General features: G+C 37.8%; 1 long non-coding RNA gene across 1 annotated transcript; it reads left to right on the top strand.

Annotated features, from left to right (window-relative positions):
- The first annotated feature begins 345 nt into the window (after nucleotides 1-345).
- LOC111091137 lies at nucleotides 346-24,150 on the top strand. Its single transcript, XR_005374056.1, has 2 exons — nucleotides 346-567; nucleotides 23,918-24,150. It is a non-coding gene; the product is annotated as an uncharacterized LOC111091137 (long non-coding RNA).
- The last annotated feature ends 339 nt before the right edge of the window (nucleotides 24,151-24,489 follow it).

Here is a 24,489-nt window from a genome sequence, read left to right as displayed (position 1 = left end):
TTTTATTTATTTGTTCATGAGAGACACACAGAAAAAGGCAGAGACATAGACAGAGGGAGAAGCAGGCTCCTTGCAGGGAGCACAAGGAGGGACTGGATCCTCGGACCAGGATCATGCCCTGAGCTGAAGGCAGATGCTCAACCAATGAGCCACCCAGGCATCCCCGGAATTGGTTTTCTAATATGATTAAAGGCAATAATGACTCTCTTTCCAGTAACAAAGAGAGCACTGGTAGCCTACAGTGTGGGGTGTGGCAGAAGAGATAAGCAAGATACCACCATTGGACATTCATAATCAAATAAAGTTCTGTGACCACACATGTTACCATGGATGCGATACCTTGGAACATTCTTGTCAAACTAACAAGTATAATGAGATTGGTTGGTTGCTCCTATAGCACCAGACCACATGGGGAAAGAAATGGAGCAGCTCAAGGATATCAACTTCCAGCTGAAGTGCCACATAAACGAGCTGAGATTGCTGAAAAACCAAAACCAGAAACTCATCCCAAGTGGCTGAAGTATAGTACAAATTGAATTTCCAACCTCGCTGCATTCTACTCTTAAAGTGAGGACATTGATGGGGGTGGTGGGGATAAGATCCTGGAAGTTGAAATGGGGATATATGGAAAGAATCTGTTGAAACTAGTGACATTGAACCCTTAAATTCTGATGAATCTTCTTTGCCATGAGAAGTAGCCATTCCACTTCTGCCTGAGATTAACCCTATTTGCCTATTTGCATGTGGGAACTTCAGTAGCCTCCCCTGAAATAGTGCCTTGCATACACTCCTGATACTCCTCATTCCCACCACCCTTCTTTGCTTTTAGACTTCTAATGTGACTCAATAGATGAGGCAGAAAATGTGACCCACATACAGGTTTGATATATTCCAAAAGAATTGTTTGATTTTTCCAATTTATTGAGGCAGAAATCTGGTGAATATAGATGGGAATGTATACTCAGGGTATGAGATAATAATGGAAGGAACATAAATTTGGCTGAATTTATTGCTTAGGGGTCACTAAGCAGAGATTCTGGCTTTAATATGGCAGATTGGGGAGTTAGAAAGGGCCCTAATGTTTAGTTGTTTGTGGAAACATGGAGCTAAGGTGGCCCACAGTAAATAAACATGAAATGCTAACCCTGCCTCGATATCCTATAGAGGAAAGGCTTCAAAGGGCTTGGGAGATTAGAATGTTAGAGTGGATTTGTCACATAAGGCCTGCTCACTCCCAGAGGAGGGCCCAAAGGATGTGTCAGTCATCAATACTGTGAGGGGAGCCCCAGGTTTCCTGAAGATCTCTGTAAAGGCTCTTTTCTGTAGGGACTGAAATCACAGTGAGAACTTCTGCTGCTGGACACAATGGAAAATCTAATGCAATGAAGATAATTGGATCCTGGGGTGGCAGGGGCCAAGCATTGGTGTCAACTGCCAAAGGCAAGATGTCCATAGTTACTCTAATGGGCAGCAGAGTCAAAGCAGCAATCAAAATTAGACTGACTCACAAAGACCTATGGTGTTGGCTAGTTGACCATAATGGTCCTAAAAGTGAAATAGGTGGGAAGTCTACTAAATTTATGCTTGATTCTATCAGGGGGAGGGTTCCAGGTCAAGTGAACAAAAGTCTAATTTAAATAATAAAAATAGGGACACATGGCCCCACAAGTTAATCTCTAAACTTGGTCCAGTTTACAGACCCAAAGCCCCTTGTATAAAGAAAAGTTGGGGCCCCCTTGAGGAAGAAGGACCATATACCCTTCAAAATTTTCTCTCGGTCTTACCCAAAAGGAACTATGGCCTTTTACCATGGTGGCTCTGCACTGAGGGTAAGGAAATAATCAGACCTTCCAGAGATTCTGAACTGATAATGATTCCAGGAGATCCAAAACATCACTGTAACCCATCAGTCAGAGTTGGGGCTTTAGAGGTCAGATGATCAATGGAGTTTTAGCTCAGGCTCATCTCACAGTGAGGTCTAGTGAGTCTCTGAGCCCATTCTGTGCTTATTTCCATGGTTCTGGAATACTTACTTGGAGTAGGCATACTCAGCAATTGGCAGAGTCCCACAGTGATCCCCTGATCTGTGGAGTGAGGGCTGTTATGATGGGAAAGACCAAGTCAGGCCATTAGAACAGTCTCTAACCAGGAAAATAGAGAACCTATAGCAACATATGATTCATGAAGGGATTGCAGAGATTGATGCCAACATCAAGGACCTGAAGGGTGCAGGGGTGGTGATTCTCATGATGTCTCCATTCAGCTCACATGTGTGGCCCATGCACAAGACAGATGGAGCTTGGAGGATGGGAATAGATTACCAAAAGCTAAACCAGGTGATGACTCCAATTGCAGTTACTGTACCAGATGTGGCTTCGTTGCTTGAGTAAATTAACACATCTCTTGGTACCTAGGCAGTAGCTATTGAGCTATTGATCTGGCAAATGCCTTTTTTCCCTCCTTCCATGCTTCTTAGAAAAGACCATCAGAAGCAGTATGCCCAATCTACCAGTAGCAGAAACCAGGGCTAAGCCCCTGATAGGGTACCACTCCCCAGGCTAATCAGTCAGATGTCTGGTTGATTACACTGGGCTGCTTCTGTAATAGGAAGGACAATGTTTTGTTCTTATGCAACAGTCACTAATTCTGTATACAGATTTGTCTTTCCTGCATGCATGCTTATTCACTGTGAGCTGGTAGTTACTAACTGTATTCTCCAGCCAAGGAAAGTAAGGTACAAATAGAATAACTGAACTGCCCTTTGACACCTAAATGTTGATAGTAATATTTTACTTTCTTGTCAGCTTTCCAGTTATTTCACTTATCTGTCTCTTCATGCAAGAACCACACACTTCCTTTTTGAAGGTTTATATAATGTTTAATATCAGTTAGGGTTAATTTTCCTTCACACTCTGATTTCTCAGAATTTCCAAGCCATTCTCCTAAAGATTTTATGAGGATCTTGAGAACAGTCTTTACTTCAAAAGCACTGTATTTTTATTAACTTAGCATCAAATTTATATGTTAACAGAGCTAATTAAAATGATTGTTTTGTTCTTAAATGTGACGAGGCTTCCTATTTGTTGAAGTCTTTGTGTGTTTGTGACTTTCATTTTATTTTAATTTTTTTTAACTTCTAAAAAAGATTTTATTTACTATCCATTAAGAGAGAAAGCACACAAGTGGTCTAGGGGAGGGTCAGAGGGAGAGGGACAAGCAGACTCCCAGCTGAGCAGGGATCCTGATGGGGGGCTTGATCCCAGGACCCCTGGGATCATGACCTGAGCCAAAGACAGATTCTTAACCAACTGAGCCACCCAGGTGCTCCATGACTTCCATTTTAATTTTCAATATAGACAGTTATGGACAGTTATGTCTAGTTCCCCATAATCTCTGCCTTACTGTCAATCCTAATGTAAATGTGGTCTTTTCTTCCATTATTTCTTCCAACAAATTAGTAATTGGTATTTTTATATACAAAATTTATGGCAATTGTCCTGAGTTGTGTTTTTTTTTTAATTTTTTGAACATCAAAATGAATATTCTCAATTGAATCTGGCAGTGTTTCACATATTAAGTTATACCTCTGCAAATGATTTCGCCATTGTTGTCTTATTTTCATATGTATTGTTTCATTCTTGTGTAATTGTATTATTTGCAATTGCAGAATCTAGTGCAATAATAACGGTGCTAATAAAAACCCATATCTTCTTCCTGCCTCTAATGGGAAGACTTTAAACATCTCCCTATTAAACCCTGAAGGTGGCTTTGGAGTTGATATATTAAGTGTGTTTACACACTCATGTTCATGTATGTATAAAAAGGGGATAGTAATGCCTACCTCATGGGGTGTTGTGAGGATTAAAAGAGATAATATATGTAAAGTACTTAGAACAGTGCCTGGCATCATTGCTCATGATGAATTTATATGGCTGTATTCAGGAGGCTTCCAGCTGTTTATTCCTCTGCAAAAATGGTGGCTGTAAATGATGAAGTGAGAGTAGTACCTGGCATATAGTAAGAGCTCAATAAAGGTATGTCACTAATATATGGTATTGTGAAGGCATTTTATCTTGAACTGATACTGATTTATCAACGGCTTCTGCTGCGTTTTTGAAGACCATTTCCACTTTTGATGTAGAAATCAAATGATTAAGGCTGGTATTTTTTTTAAACAGTAACTCACCTTTTTTTATGGATTCAGCCCCTCTTGGACTTGTTATGTTGTTTTCAAGTGAGTTGCCAGAGTTTACAACTATTTTGTTTAGGGATTTTTTTAGATCAACATTGAAATAAGAAATTGATCTTAGGTTTCCATTTGATGTCATCTTAATTGAGTTTTAGTATGACTTAGTGAAACTCCCCTGTGAAACATTCTGGCCTGTTTTTATTTGCCTGTCATGCTTTGTTCTTTGACAGAGGCAGCTTTTCACAGCTTGTTCTGTATCTTAATTGTTTTTAATCGATTTTGGTTTCCTATCTCTTTAGGTTCCCTGTCTCCTCCACCATCAGTTTTAGTAGTTTCCATATTCCATAGTGAGCACACATTTGATCCTTTTCCGTTTATTTCCATGGAGATGAATATCGTCACTACTTTCATCTTTTAAATTTATGTTTTTATGGTTGTGGTTGTGGTTTTGCTTTGTTTTTGTTTTGTTTTTTTTTCCTTTAACTCTGTTTAGAGTGAGGGATGGTTCATTTTTCAAGGGTTTTACTTATTTATTTTTCCTTTTATTCTTCTCTTTTCTGGTTCATTAATTTATTTTTATTGTTATTGACTCCATTATAGTTCATAAATTTTTATTTTACTTATTCTGATATTTTTGATTTTGGGAACTAGTTTATCATTTGCATTCTTTCTTATTTACTAAATATTTAAGACAGTGTTCCTTTGAGTCCTCTTTATGTCCAATTGCTTTTGATGCATAGTATTTTATAGTCATTGATTTCTGCCATTTGTGTCACTTCAGTTGTGAGCTTTCTCTGACAAAACTTATTCACAAAAGAGTTTTATTTATATTTTGGTTGATTAATTGCTTTAGTTCCAAATCATAAATAATTTTTCATTTTGTTTCTTTTCTTTTTTTCCTCTTTTTAAAAAATTATGTTTCACTACAATGTGATCAGAGACCCGTTTCTTTTTTTTTTTCCACTTTTAAATAAATGTACAGAGCTTTTCTATTTGCAAATGTTTCACAGGTCCATGAAAAGTATATATATTCTATGATTTTAGTCACAGAGGTTAGCATGTGTATAGTCATAGGTGCATTATTAAATTAGAAGTAATTTAAATGCTTAGTTATTTCACTTATTTTCAGTTTTATTATTTCACATGCTGTGAAAGATGAAGTCTCCTACTTAAAAATGTTTATATTTCTGCTTCAATGTCTTGTCATATTATTCATTCCTCTTATTTCTAGGTTATTATGTCACTGATATTAAAAATTGTTTCATATTCACTTTAGATTACCTTTAGCTTTCTATCTTGTCTTTCTTTGTCTCATTTGATGCTGTGAACTGTTCTGAAATCACTTTTCTGTATTGAGATCATGGCTGGCCTTTTGTTTCCTTCCTTTTGTTTGACTTTGCCCCAAAACTTTTCCCTATCATTTAATTTTTAATTTTTCTTAGTGACTTTGTCTTGCTTTTTTTTCTTAAAGACAATTTAATTTTGATTTTGTGATACAGTCATTTTTTGTGTGTTTGAATTGACATTATTAGCCATTTTTCTTTATTGGTTGGTGGATAGTTTCAATTTGGTACCATTATATCATTTAATGCTTTTGTTTCTGATTTGATTTGATTTTAGAGCACTGATTTTGTTTTGCTTTATCTCCCACTCTGCTGTCTGTGATTGCTTTGCTAGGGTTATATGTTTCTTATGCTTTTTAACTAATTGCTATCTTTATAAAAAAAAATGTGGCCACATATATACTGCATTTGCTTCCCATTGTTTAAACACTTTCTAGTATTTCCTTTCCATAGATAATAGGGAAGAAAAAGTTAACACTTTGCTTCTACTACTTACTCTCTCACCTCCACATTTTAGATGATTATATTATGTACCTGAATGTGCTTATGCCTTTAAAATATTCTTGGGGTGCCTGGATGGCTCAGTGAATTAAGCCTCTGACTCTTGGTTTCAGCTCAGGTCATCATCTCATGGGTGTTGTGCCCAAGATCGCGAAGCCGAGAAACCGCCAAGGAGCTGACACCGATGCAATCACACGAGGGTTTATTTACAAGCTCAAGCCTGGGTCCAAGTATACCCGACTCAGCGGAGCAGGGACTTGGACCCGGAGACTAAGAGGCTTAGCAACTTTACAGGGGCCGGTGGCCAATGTGGCCAATGGGATATGCAGAAAGTTGCACAATCATGCTGGTCCGCTGAGCCGGATTTCCGATTAGGGTGTGTCCTGGTCTTTGATTAGGGCAGGGCAGTGCCCTAGGTAATAAGCAGGTCAGCACAAGGCGGGTGCAGCCCAAAATAGAGCCAGACCTGCTCTGCTTGTCCAGGGGTAAGGAATTTTGTTCAATTTCCTGGGTCCCACATTCCCCCCTTTTTCAGAGGATCCTGTGCAGGACCCAATCATGGGTCCAGGTTGCTCTCAGAGTGAGCCAGAGGAATGATTAAACCAGGATTTTCACCAACCTTGTTGCTAATCTCGCTCTTATTTACAGTTAAGGCAGCACATAACCCCCCAACCCTTTGTTGTAAGAAGACTAATTCTAATCTCCTTCCATTTTGAAGGCCAACCTCTGACTAGGGAGTCTTGGAGGTGGGAAATAAGTGAGAAAGGCGCAGTCTTAGCTTTAGGGGATTGTCCTTGTCTGGTTGGCTTTTCCATTCTGGAACAAAGTCCCTGCTCCGCTGTGTCCGGTATACTTGGACCCAGGCTCGACCTTGTAAATAAACCCTCGTGTGATTGCATGGGTGTCAGGCTCCTTGGTGGTTTCTCGGATTCATGGTCTTGGGCACAACAATGGGTCATGGAATTGAGTCCAGAGCTGGGCTCCACAGTCAGAGGGGAGTCTGCTTGAAGATTCTCTCATTCTGCTCCTCCCCCTTAAACTCTCTCTGTTTAAAATAAATGAACAAATCTTTAAAAGAAGAAAAGAAATAAAATATTCTCTATTATTCTATCTTCTCCAAATAAAATTTTTTGACCCCTGTCCATGAAGTAAAAGGGAATCTCACACTTATACTACCTTATACCTTCTCTCCCTGGTCTAACTCCTGCTGATTGCAGATTTTCTAAAATACCAGAATTCGTAATCTTCAAATTTTGTATTGAAGTCGGAACACTATATTTGTTGTAGTCTGTATTCTACAGAGAAATGGAGCCATGCTCAGCACTAACCACTCACTATAGTTTCTCCATTTACTTCTCACTTGGTTCAAGTTCCTCCCATCATAATTTCCTTAAGGAGGCTTCACTGGACATCTTCATTCTGTTCCTGGAAATTCCCATCCATGTGTATCTACGGCTATCATTCTTAAACCCCTGTATCCCTAGAATAAAATCATTGGGACTTTTTTGTTCATTTAGGAACCGAAGAACTGCACTCCTGTTTTCTAGCTGTGCTAGAAATGCTGGCTTAAAAGATTCCTTATTTAATTTACTTCTCAGTAACTTTATTAGGAGATGTTTCAGGGCTAATCGTTATGTGTCAATTCTTTCCCAGGACTCAATGCACTCTTTAATATCTAAAATCAGGTTTTCTTTTATACCTGGGAAAATATTAAATTATAGCTCCATTATAGCTCCATTTTCTTTTTTTTTTCTTTTGTCCTCTTCAGAAACAATATTTTTCTTCACAAACAACTATTTTAAGAATCTGTCTTCTATAGCTATTATTATCATTTTGGGTCTGTATCATATTACCATTTCAGTTTGTAACTCACTGATTCCTGTGCTTATTTTTCTCAACCCTGTGCTCCACAAAGCAGCCTCTGTTTCTCTGTAATATTCATTCTCCCTCTATATGATACTTTGAAAATTATCTTTATTTTTGCCTTAGTTTTATTTTTTCATTTCCTTTTTGTTTAGTTTCTTCTTCCTTTTTTTTTTTTAAATTCTGCTTTCCATGCTTCTTCTGTTTTATGATTTTCCTCCTTAAATATTGTTTGTCGTCATTGAGTTGGTTTTTTTCTAAGTGATGACTTCATTAAAATGCTTTCTTTTCCTTTTATAGTAATGACAGCAGGTTTCATCTACTTGTTGGCAGTATTTTTTTTTCTGGCAGGCGTGTATATGTGTGTGTATAAATGGTAATATCTTTTTATAGATCCAGGGATTATTTTTATTATCATTATTCATCTTGTGTCCAGTGAGTTATTCTGAACCACATTTGTAAGAGGTACATAGGAAACTTCAAGGCCAAGGTCAGGTTACAAGATCTCCATGTGTGTGAGGGAGCCCTTGGTTAACTGCACAGAGAAGCTGCAGGGCTCTGTAATTTGCTATTTTTCACTCTCCACTGCATCCCTTCCCCAAAGGCTACCTCTTATTAGTATGGCTTGATTGTGTAATGCATCCTAGGTCCCCACCTTCTGTGCTTATTCCTGGTGTCAAACAGGTTCATGGGAACTCTCAATTGCATCCCCATAATCTTAAAATGAGTGAGTTTATTCCTCAGTGTCTCCACTGAACTTGTAAATGTGTGTCTCCAGACTTTGTGCCACCTGGGCAGCAATGACGGCACTTTTCATCCTGTCCTTTAGTATATTACATAGCTTGTGGTTTCTGGCTTCATGAGAAAGTGACTTTATGTTGTTGCTTGTCTTTCTCCCTATTGTTTAGGTATCATATCAATGCAGAGAAGTAGGGAGAACTGATTTTACTGTTTTAAAATCAGTAGTCCTATTACTATTTTTGTTATCATCTTATCATAATCATACTCTAACAACTTGGCATTCCCAAAATGCATGTTTAGCAAACATACTTCCATGGATTTTATGATTTTGTAAATTCATGGAAATTTAAGGGGCACCTGAGTGGCTCAGTCAGATAAGCTGACTCTTTTTTAAAGATTTTATTTATTTATTTAGAGAGAAAGGGGTGGGGGGAGGGGCAGAGGGGTGAGAACAAGAATCTAAAGTGGACTCCATACAGCACAGAGTCTGATGCTGGGCTTGACCCCACAACCATGAGATCATGACCTGAGCTGAAATCAAGAGTCAGATGCTTAACTGACTGAGCCACCAAGGTGCCCCAGCTACTAACTCTTGATTTTAGCTCATATCATGATCTCAGGGTGGTGAGGTTGAGCCCTGTGTTGACCTCTTCCCTAGGCATGGAGCCTGCATAAGATTCTTTCTCTCCCTCTGCCTCTGCTCCTTTCCACTCAGCTGGTGCACATACTAACACATACTCTCTCCCTTAAAAAAAAAAGAAATCATGGGAATTTGAAGACAGAAAGACAGTGATAAAATACCTAACTTTTTTCTTTTTAAAGACCTTGCTCTGTATCATTTTACCTGCGTAAAGTGATGCCTATTTTTGTAAGTGTAGACTATAAACAAACAAATAAATAAATAAAGCAGCAAAATATCAGGTAGTCATAAGTGCTGGGATGCAAATAAACTCTGATCAAGTGACAAGGTGAATGTGTGTTGGATGGTTTGAGATGGGTGTCATCTAAGAGTGAGTATTTGAAATGGGTATTACACGCAAAGAAAGAAGCAGTTATGTGAGGATCTGGAGAAGGAGCATTCTAGAAATAGAGCACAGCAAATGCAAAGCTCTTATGTTGTGAAGTGTGGCAGAATGGGATAGTAGGTATGATCAACTGTAGCCAGGTAGAATGTTGAAGGGAAGAGCTTGGGTTTCATTAAAGTGCACCATAAAGCACTTTATTATTATTACATATAATATTTATTATTATTATTATTATTATTGAGGTATAACTGACATATTATATCAGTTTCAGGTACAAGACACGATGCAATATTTGTATATACTGTGAAATGATCACCACAATAAGTCTACTTAACATCTATCACGTAATAGTTACAAATTTTTTTCCTTATAATGAGAACTTTTAAGATCTACTCTTAGCAACTTTCAAACATGCAATACAATATTGTTTACTATAGTCACCATGCTGTACATTACGTCCCCATGACTTATTTATTTTATATCTGCAACCTTGTACCTTTTGACCCCCTTCACCCACTGATAAAAAAAGAATATTTCTTATAATGAAATCAGATGCCCTTGACTCACATTCATCATTTAAATGGTATACTGTGCATGAAAATACAAACCCTCTTAATTCACCAGGTACTAATAAAAGATTTCCCCACATACAGATTTGTAAAATTTGAGATACAATTGAAAACATATGGATGTCCCTGACCTCATGTGTTCTTCCATCTGGAAGAATTTGAATTGTAAACGAGGAATCTAAAACTTGTATTGGTGATGACCTGAGCAAATGATTACTCATGAAGACCTAGGTATATTGTCAAAGGAGACACCCTGGCTTGAGAGAGTACTTCTCTGAGACATATTCTCACAAACACTGTCTGATTTAATTTTTACAGCAACTCATTTGAAATAAGTATAAATTGCTTCTATTTTTTACTTGAATAAATACATATTCAAGGTTTAAGGAATTTGTCCAAGGTTATACAGCTAGTAAATGACAGAGCCCAACAACAACAACAAAAAACCCCACCGTTTTGCTCATCACCCAACAGGGACTTTTCCCCTGAGTTTGCCACCTGCTAGGCTACAGGTTGGGGCAAGAAGTGCCTCACTGATCTTTGGAAATCACTCCCCTATTAGTAGTCCGGTCAGAAACTACTCAAGAGGCTTCTCTGATGAAGCCATTTATTTATCTCTATTAGAGAGCAGGCTTGATTTTCCCATAGCTGTGAGCCTCAGAATTGACAACAGCTGCTGGACACCTGAGTGGTGTTATTTTTGCCAAGAGACAACAGAGTGAATGACTTGTAGCAGCTTTGGAACCCTGATGAGTTCAAGGCCCAGAGTAGAGATTGTAGAAGGTAATTCCCAGATAATTCAAGGGGAAAGGGAAGCTAAACAAAAATCCCTGTTTCACTGTTTGAGATTGTGCTATGAGAAATGAATTTAGAAATCTGAGAAGGAAATTGCCTCATGTGGGGTGCTTTGAAGAATTTCTTACCTTCTCTTTCCTTTACTCTTTGAGAATTGAACTCCCACACAATGCAGTTGTGATACTGGAATTTCTCTTCCATTTGGAGTAAGATTTAACTTAAGATAAAACTGGATGATTCCTTCAAAGAAACCAAGTGTCTTAATACAGGTCAGGGAATTGCTGGCCACTCATGTGCCATGGATATCATTCTTCTTTTTGGCTTTTGTGTGTGTGTGTGTGTGTGTGTGTGTGTGTGTGTGAATTAGTGGTGGAGGTGTAGGGGTCTCAGATCATTCAGATGTGGCATTTTCTTTCCTTCAAAATGCTGAATGCATTCAGCACTTCTGCAAGGGAGAGAGTGCTGCTTATGTCTCAGTTAAGGCAGAAAACTCACATTAAAGAAATTTAATGCAATATGAAGTTAGTGTCTACCATGCAGCAAACCATCTGGTAGGTACTGAAATTCAGATATGACTAGGATGCCAGTCTTGCCCTCACAAGGCTTTTCTTCACCTTGGGGAGAAAGATGTGCAACTGAGTAATTGCAATGTGCAGTGGGCAAGGCTCCACATATTTTCTTGAAACCCTGGGGTCTCCCTACATCATTCATCATTCTTCCATTTCTTTAGGAAGCAGCCAGATATCAGAGAAGAGTCTTGGAAGTAGATGTATGGAGATTTATGTGAAGTTATTCAGGGGTTCTTTCTGAGCCCACATTCGAGACTGGCCTGGAGTTAAATTTTAATCCTTTCACTTCCTGTCCCTGTCACCTGTATGACTCCTTAGGGAGGTGAGGAGGAACTAAAGGGAAAAACAGTCTTTGCGGCTGGTCCTGCCACAACAGTTGTTGGTACCCTTAGTCAGGTGCTTGTCTGGAGGTGGCTTCTCCCTCCCTGGGCACTTTTGTGGCTTTCTCAGTGATCCCACGCTAGAAAATTCCAGTTGTGAGTCAGGTGACATGGATGATGACTTTTCCTAGAGAGTTGCATACGATCTTGTGGGGATCCCATTCACCTCTCCCTCAACTCCCAGATGGCCCTTTTGGGCACAGTCCTTTTACACTAGATTATTTAGGCTAGATATTTCCCACTTGCCTCACATCAAGGTGATTCTTTTCATTACTGTCTATGGGAGTGAATTTTCATCCCAGCCTACCCCCTTATTTCTCTGCTCTGCCATATTCAATCAATATATACAACCTTCAGATTTCTCAAGCTCATTGGATAAAAAACACAGCTGTCAGGTAAAGTGTCAAAGGACTCAAGTCATATTAAAAATGAGCAAACAGAAAATAATAATAAAATAAGAGCAAAATAAAAGGAGGAAAAGATCAATGAAGAGCCTAGACTGTAACAGGAAATCATATTTTCAAAGTGGTTTTAGCCCCACAGGACATTTATCAATGTCTGAGGACATTTTTGGTTGCCATAATTGGAGGGCAGGTTGCACCCCCCTATCTCCCACCCACAACAAATAGTTACCCTGACTAAAATTTTCAGTAGAATCAATGGTGGGAAACCCTGCTCTAAAAGAATTTAATAAGGACATGGGTGAATGAAACAGAAGTCAAATGAAGTATCAAATGAGAATGAAGAAGGGATAACAGAGAGCTAAAGAAGCATGCTAAATATCCAAATAATATCATTTCTTTAACAGAATGGCCCCAGTGGCAAAGTAGATGTCTACTTTTAAAGAAAGCAAGCAAAATCAATGAGCTTAAAACATTTAATGAGATTGTAACTGATATGGAGGACAAAGGCTAGTGCATGTTTCTCATTAGTGTTCTTGAATTAAAGACCTCAGTAAATGGGACAAAGCCATATTCAAAGACATAAAATGAGAACTTTTTTCCCCCTACAATGAAGGAAGAAGTGGATCGGATCATCCAAGAGAGTAACACTGTGTTCCAACCCTACTGGCACAGGTATCTTTCATTTCTGCAAATTGAAGTGTTAAGAGCAAAACTTCTGCTGAAAATGACCATTAATAACTTGGACCCAAAATTTCTAAAAACAACTTAAGAAGCTTAAAATTATAGTGACGGTACTGCTAGAACAAGCTTCCTGTGAAAATATTAATCAAAGACATGAACAGTGATATCTTAAAGAGATATAATGTAAAAAGGGCTTTTATTTTTCTTTTCTTATGGTAAGACATGATTAGACCTGATCACACATGGATGCGCCTATTTGTATCACTACCTGGGAACACTGCTCTGATCCTTTTCCTGAAGATCCAGTTCTACAGATTTCTCAATGGCACCTTGGGAACCAGTCTAATCCCCTAGGACATCATCCTGGGAGGCTTCAAAGCCTTGCTGGAACTCTGACAAGTCAAGGGAAGATAATCAGATATTAAAAATTATACTCTTTTTATTCCCAACAAATAATTCTATTTTCCTCATCTCACGGCTGCTGGGATTTTGCAGCAGCAGGAGACACTCATAAGTTGTAGACAAATCAAGTGAAGGAGAAGTAATGATTATTTCTTCTGAAATAATCTGGTTTCAGAATGGTGATATGTCTGCCTAAGGATGAAAACGTATGTGTTCTTCACTTGTCAACTGGTTTACCACTCTGACTAGAAAACTCTGTCTTTTCACCATGGCACATTGCCTTACTTGGAGAGGCAATTTATGCAAAAGACCTGGCAAAGTTCCTGGAACATAGCTTGTGTCTGATCAATGATCATTACTCGTATACTGTAAACAAGTATACTATATTTCATTATTTGGGAAGAGGCAAGACTCATTTTATAAACAAATCTTGACAGATTTAAAATACTTTTCTCAAATGTCACTCAATGCCTATCTCTTTGATAAGACTAGGTCTCTTTTAAGAAGATAAAAGGAAAAAACATGTGGATAGTTAATCATTAGGAAAGGAAGATACAGGAGGAAGGAAAAAAGATATCTTGAAATGAACCCTTTGTGGATTCTTTCTCTGCCCCCCCTCCACATGAATGCTATGATGTGACTTTTCCTATGATCACACTTAATTTATATTGTGTCACTAATCGCGTGGCAATTCTTTAATTGAATTTATTCAATCTTTTGTTCATGCACTTTGGGAGGTGAAAGAAATACAACAGGGACCTAGGTATATTCATTCAGTCAGGGTACTTAAGATATAAACAAATAAACAATTATAGTTTGCTTTGACAAACTAAGCTTGAGTAAAGAGTAGCACATGAGAAGAGTTCCAATAAGGTACTGGGCCACAGAGACCACACAATTTCCCAGAGAAATATACATAGTAAGGGAGATCTGAAGGGTAAGTAGGAATGATCTGAAGACAAAGGAGGAAAAACTCTTGTGGACAGAAGACTGGCATATGCAAAACCCAGCAGTAAGAGCATAGGAGAAAATGAATGGGAAATATCAGAGAGGGAGACAGAACAGAGAGACTCCTAACTCTGGGAAACGAACAAGGGGTAGTGGAAGGGGAGGTGGGTGGGGTGATGGGGTGACTGGGTGATGGGCACTAAGGGGGGCACTTGATGGGATGAGCACTGGGTGTTATACTATATGTTGGCAAATCGAACTCCAATAAAAAAATATACAAAATATTTTTTAAAACAAAATTATTCATCCTGTTCAAAGAAAAAAAAAGGATAGCTTTCTAGTATGTCTTCATGCAAATATAAACATATAAGGGGGCACCTGGGTGGCTCAGTTGGTTTAAGTGTCTGCCTTCTGCTCAGGTCATGATCCTGGAGTCCTGGGATTGAGCCTCATGTCAGGCTCCCTGCTTAACAGGGAGTCTGCCCCTCCCTCTCCCTTGACCCTCCCCCTCCTTATGCTCTCTCTCTCTCTCTCTCAAATAGATAAATAGAATATTTAAAAAAATAATAAAATTTAAACAGATATGTATACACTCTTCCTGCTTATTTAAAAGGTAGCAAAATATCCACACTCCTCTTCCTCATTCCATAAACAATATGTTCTGGAGATCTGCCCATACAGGTTCATTAATTTGTAACTACTTAGGATTCTACTGTATGGCTACAGCTGAACCTAAACAGTCCTGATTGATCCCTTGGAAGATTTTGAATTTTTGCTATTACAAAAATGTTGCTCTGAATAAAATAAAAATGTTTTCTCAACTTGTCATTTGTCTTCTTCCCATGTATTTTGAATCCCATACATAAAGTTTGTTTATATGTAGTCAAAAATTCCTTTTTGACTTGAGATAATTTGTATGATATATATGAAATTTCCATAAATATTTGGGTCTATTTTTGGACTTTCCCATTTCTTTGTTTTGATTTTCTATTTATTTGCCAGTACTACATTTTAAAATGATCGAGGCTTTATACAGCATTTACTATCTCTTAAGGCTATATCTCCATATTGTCTTTCTACTTCAGTGTTCTTATGGCCACATTTACTTCATGTTTTATATAAGGTTAGAATCAGTTTATCTAATTCTGGAAATGAATCTTGTTATTTCCACTGACTTATTTATAAATAACTTAGAATTGACATTTTTATGAGATCGAGTCATTCTGTTAAAAGCATGTTATATATTTCTATTCATCAGGTCTACTTTTGTATCTTTAAGGATTTTTTTTTAGGTTTCTGCATACAGTTATTTCTTATATATTTCTTGTTATATGTATCCTGTGGCTTGTTTTCTTCTGTCATTAAAAGTGAAGTCTTTTCTTCCATTATATTGTATTAGTTGTCTATGTATATGAGGGCTATTGACCTTTGATTATAAACTCTATATCCTGCTATCTCAATGAATGAATTTACTTGTTTTAGTAGTTTGTTTTGTTCTTATAGACTTTAGGGTTTCCTGGGTTGGTTATATGATCACATCGTCCACAAATTGTGTGTATGTGCATGTGTGTGTGTGCGTGTGTGTGTGTGTGTGTGTGTGTACTAACCACCTTATTATCACTTTTAATTCTCTAATGTCTTTTGCCTGATACATTGGCCAATGTCCCAGTTAAAACTTAAGTAATAATTATAGAAGTAAGAGAGAGTGGACAGCTATGTCTTCTTTCTGACTCTAAAAATTGATAAAGGTCAAAAGGATCTTTCTCTCCATTGAGCTGGATATGGGTTGTGTGTGTGCATATGTGTGTATACACATGATCATGTTTAAGTACATGATCATCAGTTTCTATCATATTACAGTTGGTGTTTTGTCTAGAACATAGTTGAAAGTTATCAAATTTCTTTGTTTCTATGGAGAGGTTTATACAATTTTTATAATTAAATGAAAGAATATATTCAGTTGTACTAACATTTCTTAATATGTTGAATATGAATATGTTGAATTCCTAGAATTGAATTTCATAAACTAATTTATTCTATAGCATTTTCTTTTTTTTCTATAGCATTTTCTTTGTGCAATCATTTTCATATTTTGAGTCAAGATTATATTTTCTTCATTAAAATAATTAAGAAATGTCTCTTTTGTCCCCTATAGTCTGGAAAATTTAAATAATATTAGAATTTCTATTTATATTTGGTAGAGTTCTGCTCTAAAATCATGTGGTTTTGATATTTTCTTAGCAATTTAGTGCTGTGAAAGTTCTCCCCTTGTATGTAAATCAATCTATTTAGTTTCTGCTCTTATAAAGTCAGTTTGGGTAAATAACAATTTAATAAAATGTCATTTATTTCATCCAGTTTCTATTTATTTGCTTAGAGTTTACAAAAAAAAAATCTCCTGTGTTTTTTATTCTGTTCTTCCTGTTTCTGCATTTATTTTCCCCTTGTCATAATCATGTTTATTTATTTTGTGTTTTTCTTTTTCTTAGATAAGTCATTATTTTATCTATTTTCTATTTCCACATATAATCTGTTTGTAAGTTTTTCTGTTGATTTTTTTCCCCCTAAATGATTAATTTGTATTTTATCTTCAAGTCTGTCTTTACTTCAGTTAATTTGGTTGTTATTGTTCAACTTTTTGTGCAAATCTTCAGTGAAATACTTATTCACTTTCATTATTTCTTTTCTGCTCATATGAGTATTTAAAATTGCATTTCCTCTGGGCATTTTCCATCCCAGCATATTGGTTCTAAAATGTAGTGTTTTCATTATCATTGTCTCCTAGAAATTTTGCAATTTGGATTCGTATTTACCTTTTGACCTGAGACTTGCTTATGAGGAGACTGAAGTTTTTTATGAATATCAAACATTATGTTTATCAAGTATAATGTAAATATTATGATTTTGAACACATGGGGAGGTCTACTATCTGCACAGTGAAGATGGATTGGTGGGGAACAGGCTGTAGAGACGTCTCTCTATAGGAGTTTGCTTCTATTCAAAGATAAATTTTAGGTTGCTTGCAGTCGAGCCATGTGGTAGCCCATACAACGAAGATGGCTGTTAGAATGAAACAAGCAGATAGATTTGGGGTCTATGAAGGGAGTGTGATAACATTTTCATGATGATTCATTGAAAGTACTGCCTGTGGCTGAGAAAGGAGCCAATGATGTTGAGTGAGGGTCAAGCTAGGGCCACTGAATTGATGGAGGAGCTATTCACAGAGGCAGGAACTTACCAATGAAGAAAATATTTGGAGAGAAAGACAAGAAGTGTGAGATACAGGCATTTAGGTGCCTGGAAAATCTACATGGAGGAATGTTCTCAAGATAGTGGGATACGGAAAAGGGTGTAGGATTAGAGACAAATTTTAGAGATTCAATACATGGAACTGGCTCAGGGGAAATCTTTCAAATAATAATAAGGAAGGACTGAGGAGGGGACCAGCGAGCTCCAGGCATTTACAGGATGAGCAGAGGATTCATACATAGCGTGATAAGGAGGCTGAGAAGAAGAAACCAATCTTTCTTTGCACTAAATAGTAACTGCCTTGAAGCAGGCACAGCATCTGAAACATGGAGGGTAGACAGGAAAGGGTTCATTAAATGAGGAAATAATGGAGTGTGTGGGCAAAGCAATTTTCCACAACTAAGGAAAATTATAAATCTGTTGTGCTAATTTAATCAATAAGAAAATTAAATGATGAAATAAATGGTGCTTCAGCTGGCACCTCCAGGAAAGGACTAACTCAATAGAGGACCCATGGTTCCATCAGTGGTGTCCTTACCCAGTGATAAAATACAAGCTTTCTCAGTCACTCTTGCTGTGCTTTACCACCTAGCCAGCATGATCGTTTTGACAGCTAGTTATTTTACTAAGTTATCAGAGAGCAGGTAATAGCCCCTCCATTCAGTCAAAACAGTCAAATTAGGTGTACATGTAGACACAGTCTTCCTTTGCCAAGATTTATGACACAGAAAGGGATGAATTAGAAGATAGAACAATAGCACCCTGTATATAAATGATGTGCTATCTGTCTCCAGTGAAAACACATAGTGTTTATTGAGTAGGAATTGTCACTGACGCTTGGAATAGCTTTCAAAGAAAACCAGAACATGCATTACTTTATTGCAGTAATTGAAACATGCAATTTTCCAAGCTTTTAAGGAAGGGGGGAGGGATAAAATGAACAGGGAAGTTGAAGTCCTTAGTGAGAGATGCAGAAGCCAGCCCATGTCCAAACACTGATTAATTGTATTTACCGCTACACTTTGCTACGGTTTCATTTGATCTAGGAAATCCTCTGCAATGGCCTTTAAAAGAAATAGCAAATACTTTCCCCCCCAAACAATGTAGCAGGAAGCCATCTGGGCAAAATTTTGCATAATTGTGTCCTTAAATGTTTTAAAAATGTATTATATGCATGACCTGACCTGTTGTTCTTAGTTTGGAACGCAGTGCCCTTCTCTTCTGGCAGTCAAATAAACAACCAATCTACTCATTTGAAAAGGCTGCCTGATGAATTCCTGCTGGAGGGACTGCTGCCTCTTTGAAATAGCTGTTAAGCCTAAAAGTCTCTACCATCTATGTGACATTTTAGCGTATTTGGTCTAATGCAATTTATAATACTGTACCACAATTTTTCTCCCAAGCTAAAGCAGTTAAAACTGTTGCATTGTTTGCTCTAGTTTTGCTCTATCACTTGATTTCCCGGTTTAAGTCTGCTCTCTGGGTGAACATGGGCTCTTCACGTTGAAAGGGCCCAGTTATTTGTTGGATGAATAACCGTTGCTTTCTTCCTCGCCTCCCTCTCTCCTCCTTCCCGCCCTCCTTTCTCCAAGCTCTGCACTAAGCAAATGGTTCACCAGATTTTGCCCAGCCCTCTGAATTAGTGACTTCTAAGGGGATTGGCTGTTTCAGATCTTGCGCTCCTACTGCAAGTTTTCCAGCGAAGTCTGCTACTTTATCTTTCCTTCTGTGCCCCGCCCAGAGCTATAGTCAGTTAAACAAAATTCAGAACCAGTGCACATTGGGCTGCTTAGTTTACTGACATGGGAAATTCAATTTCCATGTACATTTCCAGTTTTAATTGCTAATATTAAGTGATTTTTGAATTTCTAATGAATACCTAATTAGGGCAAATGTTCTCCTCACTAACAAGTAATTATAGCATTCCAAACACGTTTACTCTAATTAAACAAAACAGTTTGACTAATTACAATGGCAAGGCAGCACACAGTGGATTTCTATCTTGAAGGTGCTCCCTTAGATACCCTTTCCAGAGAAATAAATTTTCTTTGGGGCCCTCTCAAGGCAGTTCCTGGTGGTACCAGTGACATGAAAGGAAGTCATCCAACTGGAGACTCACTGCATCCTCCATATGATAGAGACATCTCCGTAGGGTTTCTTTTTTTTTTTTTTTTTTTTAAGATTTTATTTATTTATTCATGAGAGAGACAGAGAGAGAGAGGCAGAGACACAGGCAGAGGGAGAAGCAGGCTCCATGCAGGGAGCCCGATGTGGGACTCATTCCCGGGTCTCCAGGATCACGCCTGGGACCGAAGGTGGCGCTAAACCGCTGAGCCACCAGGGCTGCCCTCCTTGGGGTTTCTTGTCTGTTTTTCCCCATTGAAGGGGAACAGATGACTCCAGTGCACATGGGGCAGTTGCCTAGAACAGCTGCTGGAATCTAAAGACTTGGTTTCAGAGTAAATGTTTTAAGTTGTATACATTTTGCATTATACACTATAGTAAGTCTGTTTTGACTTTAATCAAAGAAATAATCGTTTCTTCCAAATCTTTGACACTCTGAAAGATGACCCACACTCCCCTGAGGCTTCCGGGGCCCCTGGCATGGTGCAGTGGACTCTTGCAGTTGTGAGCTGGGGCAGGAACTATTGCATCTGAATGCAAAGTCCATCCTCTTGAAGCCTCTACCTATGTATATGTTCAATGGTATGGATCTCATTTGAATCAGCATTGAGGATGGCTGAATTTTGGATCCTCTTATAGCTCTTGTTTATTGAGCTGCTACTGAAATTTGAAATTAGAGCCTAAAATGTTACTATTAGCCTATATCTGCAGTACCTGGCAACGTTATTAAGGAAGCAGATCATTTGATCATTTCACCTTTATTTAATTTTTTTTTGAGCTGTGTTATTCTAGTATCTTTACTAGAGAACCATTGAAAATAAAATTCACATATAACCCTTTAAGGAGGCCAATCACAGGTCCATGGATCACATGAGTCACACAAAAATGAATAGATGCATACGCATACTTGTGTTACACGGACATTCATCCTGGAGACATCTGCATGAGGGAAGGTGATCATGACATATAGCTATGAGAGAATACTTCTAGACAAGACATGTTTCATCCAAATTCTGAGGATAGGCTCATGGTTTAGTAAGAAAGAGTAATCAGGGATCCCTGGGTGGCGCAGCGGTTTGGCGCCTGCCTTTGGCCCAGGGCGCGATCCTGGTAGACCCGGGATCCAATCCCACATCGGGCTCCCGGTGCATGGAGCCTGCTTCTCCCTCTGCCTGTGTCTCTGTGCCTCTCTCTCTCTCTGTGACTATCATAAATAAATAAAAATTAAAAAAAAAGAAGAAAGAGTAATCACATGTAGGAATAGACTTAGAAGATGACAAAGAAGGAACTGACATAAGAGAACAAGCAGGGAGAATAAAGTAATGCAGAAGATTAAAATCAAAGATGAACATGGTGGAAAAGTAGGACATGCCACTTAATAGAAGGTCCAGGTCTCAGCTTTCAAGGTTGTGGAAAGCCATCCTTGGGTGTTTGACCGTGCTAGTTGAAAGATGCCCATCCATGCATTTAACAAGTATTAACCACTCTTACTCCATCATGTAGGAGCCATGATATGTCCATACACTGGCATGATGTGAAGTGATCTCTCCCATAAAAAAGAGAAGCAAATAATGTTAAGAGGGGTTCAGAGACCCCAGCCTGGTCTCCTTCTCAGCTTCCTTCCCTACTTGGTTCTCTTTTGTGACTCTGCTCAGGACAGTTTCCCATAGAATACCTTCACTACTCAATCTCTCCCTGTTGTTCATAGCTCACATTTCCATCTCAGACAACTGAAAGCTTACCCTAATGAAACAGGAAAAGCACTGTTCTAAGGGCTTTTCAAGTATAAACCAATTTAACTTGCCCAGAGGTAAACAACTAGTGAGTTACAGAGCCAGTATCTGATAAGGAGGCTGATTCCAGAGCCTAGATTTCTAAAACATAACCACAGTGCCTTTCTGCTGACTTCTTTGTTGTCCTGAAGTATCTGTGATGGGTCTTGTTGGGCTGGTGAGACTGGGGACCTCAAAATGGCCCACCCAAGGCCAGCAACCTCCCAATAAGGCCACCTTGCCACCCTACTCTAACTTAACTTAGGAAACCTGTAACCCTTGCCCTAACCGAAAACAAAACAAAACAAAACAAAAAAACAAGACCCAGAAAAGACTGAAAACCTGAAAAACACCACCATATAAGGAAACCTCACCTGTATTTCCCTACCAACCCTCCCACCAAGAACTCCTTATAAACCTTCCTGAAACCTGCCTGGGCCCGACTTCCCTGCTCCCTCCCTCCCCTGAGAGCCAGGGAACCTTGCCGGAGAGCACATTCCATTAAAAGCTTGTTTCAACCAACTTTTGCCTGGCCTCTCTATTCCATTTCACCTACCGAGATCGGATTAAACCTGACAGGTCTCATCAAATACTTGTCTCACTCTCTTCATTTTGGGGGTTCTTGAGAGTAGGACCCAGAGTATGTCCTCTGTTCATATCTTAGAGAAATTTTGGGTAATGATATCAGTCAGGTAATCAGAAAAATGAAGTATCTGTTAAAAAAAAAAAAAAAAAAAGAAAGAGTGATCTATAGCTAACGAAGAAATATCTCAGAGAGTCCCAGATTCCCATTTCATTTTCCCCCTCATTTGTGAATAATTGTTCTCATTTTCTTGCTTCTTGGAATAAGAACTTAAGAATATTTTTCTTTAGCTAGTCTATCTTTGAAGACAAAATTGAAATGCATACTTAAATGTTTTGTGGTTATCTTATTTTAGGTAACTTTGCTTATGTAGACAGGGAAATATCTGAAGGCTTTTTAATCAGTTTATTTGTTTTTTGGTCTTGTAGTAGCCTCCACTCTCCTACCCTATCACAACCTGCCTTTTCTAAAAGGTCTTGTGGTTAATTCCTTTTAAAGTGCCAACTTTTGGGATGCCTGGATGGCTCAGCTGATTAAGCATCCGCCTTCAGCTCAGGTCATACATGATTGCAGGGTTCTGGGATTGAGCCTTAGCAGAGAGCCTGCTTCTCCCTCTCCCTCTGCTGTTCCCCTGCTCGTACTCTCTGGCTCTCTCTTTCTCACTGCGTCAAATAAATAAACAAATAATAATCTTTAAAAAAATAAAATGCCAACTTTTCAGGTTTTATGAATATTTTAACAGAGCAGATGAGTTTACACTCAAGTGTGAAAGAATGCCCACTTATCCTTCCTGTTATTAGTGCTTTTATTATAATTGTTATCTTAAAGAGACATCTAACAATGTTTGGACTTTTGCAAATAGTTGTATTCTTTAACACAATGGATATTTCTGTTTGATGCTTGAAGTGCCTTATAAAATTCAAAGAGAATCAAGCATCTGATGCCTTATTTTAATCAATGCAAACAATGCTCACTTAAAACACTCATGAATCCTTTCATAGATTCTAACTCAGTGGAACCTGCTTAATGCTCATTAAAACTTTAGCCTCAGTTCTGGTGACCTCTTAGCTGTTTTGGCATATAATGATTTTTGTCCTCTGAGCTCTAAAGTTAGACCATTAATCTAATGTAATCAAGATTTGAGAGACAGGGCATTAGTCTCCTAAGGATTCCTTTTGCCTTTTGATATTATACAATTTGCTTATCAGAATTCTGTTCCCTATAGATGGACTAAATTAAAATGTAACTAGACAAATGTTAAAACAAATAAAAAATATGAATTGTAAAGTGTAGATTTCAAGTAGCACGGAACCCAGTGGCTGGATAGGTTTAACTACTACCTGCATCATAATCAGAGAATCAGAAAAATGAAATTTACTTTAACACTATTGTATTTGAGGACAAAATTTCAGCTCAACCAAACCCCAACGTCTGAAATGTCTTAAACTATCTTATATGGACTAATTACTAGAATGATCTTAAGTAAGACACTTTTCACTCTTCATGCCTCAGTTTTCATGCTGTAAAATGATGATTTTGGTCTGTGAAGCTCTAAGAAACTTTCCAGTTCTGCACATTGGTAATTCCAAGTGAGATTTCCTTCAGCTAGCATGCCTTTTAAATGCTACATTTTATTTGCTTTCTGATTTCCTTTTATTCATTGAATAAAAAAGAGTTTATGAATCATCTTTTCTTACCTATTTGATATTGGAGAACTATGGGCACTTGGAATCAGTTTCAAATTTAACTTATATTTACCTTTTTCTTTTACTCCATTAGGGATATGTGCACATAAATCCATCTTCCATCTATGCTCTGCTGACTCATTCGGAAAAATCAGAAGTGAGATGGTCGTTCTTCTCTGTTAATAATTACACAGGGACCTAATGTAAATAGAAGGAATTATATGGAGATCTTCCCATCTAATACATGGTATTTATTTTCATAATTGTATTATGATACAGGAAGCATCATCACTCATTTTACAAATAAAGTATGTTATAGAATAGGAACTTGAACTTCTCTATTAAACTTAAGGATGTTATGGGTACCAGCAGCCATGGTTGTATGCTTCTTCTGCAATCACTTTTCTTCAACCACCAACTCACAAACATATACACAAACACATCCCTTACAAACATACAAAATAAAAAGCTAAGAACAAGTTTCTATATTTATATAAGTCCCTGCCTCCAGAATAATTATAAAAACTAAAACATTGTGTAAAGTAGTAACATATTAAAAGCTCAACAAATGTAATTACTTATTATTAATTTTGCCTGCTTCCTCTTCTATAAATTATGATAGATCTTACCTCAGTGTAGTTGTAAGAATTATAAATGTAAAAGTGA

The sequence above is a fragment of the Canis lupus genome, chromosome 19 (genome assembly GCF_011100685.1).
Source record: "Canis lupus familiaris isolate Mischka breed German Shepherd chromosome 19, alternate assembly UU_Cfam_GSD_1.0, whole genome shotgun sequence".
NCBI lineage: Eukaryota > Metazoa > Chordata > Mammalia > Carnivora > Canidae > Canis > Canis lupus.
Note: the sequence above shows the minus strand (reverse complement) of the source record. Positions and strands in the feature narration are given on the sequence as shown.